Source organism: Varanus komodoensis, unplaced genomic scaffold (assembly GCF_004798865.1).
Source record: "Varanus komodoensis strain SLA01 unplaced genomic scaffold, ASM479886v1 scaffold87, whole genome shotgun sequence".
Classification (NCBI taxonomy): domain Eukaryota; kingdom Metazoa; phylum Chordata; class Lepidosauria; order Squamata; family Varanidae; genus Varanus; species Varanus komodoensis.
In genome coordinates, this window is record NW_025336565.1 from 1948892 (window position 1) to 1950005 (window position 1114).

Genomic DNA, 1114 nt, shown 5'->3' on the forward strand with positions numbered 1-1114 from the left:
GGGGGGGGGGCTATGAGGATACCAATAATAACGCAAATGATTCACATACCAGACGGCGATCAGTGGCCGCCCTCCCCAGCGCCCAGCCAAGGATCGGTCCCGCCCCACCCTGGGACGCCCGGATCCCGGCAGACGGCTCCGCACCTGAGAAGCCCACGCTGCAGTGTCCCCGGAACCACGTGCGCCCCGACACGGCCTCCAGCGCCAGGTTGAGGGCCAGGTGGAGGAGGCCGCCCAGGACCGCCAGGCCCAGGAAGGTCACGCCGGCCGTCAGGCTGCCCACCGCCTGCTCCAGCCCCCAGCCCAGCCAGAGCAGGGTGGCCATGTTCAGCAGCAGGTGGCCCAGGGTCAGGTGGTGGAAGGGGGCCAGGAGGAGCCGGCCCCAGTCGCCCTGGTCCCACACCATGCGCACGCTGAGGCAGGCGCCCAGGGGGGGCCGGAGGGGGTGCCAGAAGAGGGCGGCGTTGGCGGCCACCAGGGCCAGGGTGGCCCACGGCACCATGAGGGGCCTTTGCCCTGGGCTGGGGGCCGAGGGAGTGCGAGGAAGGGTTCTGTGACCTCACAGCTGATGCGGCCACGACCTCTGCCCGGCACGCCCCTCCCGGCCCCCGGGCAGCCCCCCCAACCCAGTGCTCTTTGGAGGGCATGGACTCGGTTCTCGGGGTCCGGGTGGCATGGGCTGAAATTGCCCCGCGGTGCTTCTGGCCGGGACTGCAGCCCACGATGGCAGATGCCGGGAGGGTGCCCTTGCGAAGGCGAGGAGGGGAGAGGGGGCGCGGAGGCGGGAGGGATTCCTCTCGCCTGCCTTCCTGGCGCAGACTCCCGTCCCTGGCAGGATGCCCTTGGGAACGGAGGCCAGCGCCGGCACCCACAGAGGAAGGCCTCGCCTCCCCGGCAAGCGGAGCGCGCGGGCAGCCCCGGCCCGGGTTCCTCAACGAGTCGCCGGCCTTGCGGAAGGCGGGCAGCAGGCCCCCAGATCCGCTCTGCGCCAGAAGGCTGCGAGTGGCCCAGGAGCACCTTCCTCTGAAAGATGCAGCCAGGACCCAGGCGAGGGATGCCCGGCCACCTTAGCCGCTGTTCTCATTGAAAGCTTTATTAGAAAGAGGATCGGGAT